Here is a 213-nt window from a genome sequence, read left to right as displayed (position 1 = left end):
AGCGATCCGAGGGGATGCCGGACGCGTAATTTTAGTACCGAGACGTCACGCGCTGCTACGGCCTCAGAATGACACGGGCAGAGGTGTGCACCTTTGCCATGTCCTTTCCTGTCCTAATTTGACTTGTTCTTCTCCCCTGGAGTCCCCGATCATATTATCCGTCTTATCATTCTTATTATTATCAATATCATGCTATTGTTTCTTGACTCTATT

This window comes from Penaeus monodon, chromosome 23, assembly GCF_015228065.2.
Source record: "Penaeus monodon isolate SGIC_2016 chromosome 23, NSTDA_Pmon_1, whole genome shotgun sequence".
Taxonomy (NCBI): Eukaryota; Metazoa; Arthropoda; class Malacostraca; order Decapoda; family Penaeidae; genus Penaeus; species Penaeus monodon.
The sequence above is the reverse complement of the archived record's forward strand: the minus strand, read 5'-3'. Positions refer to the sequence as shown.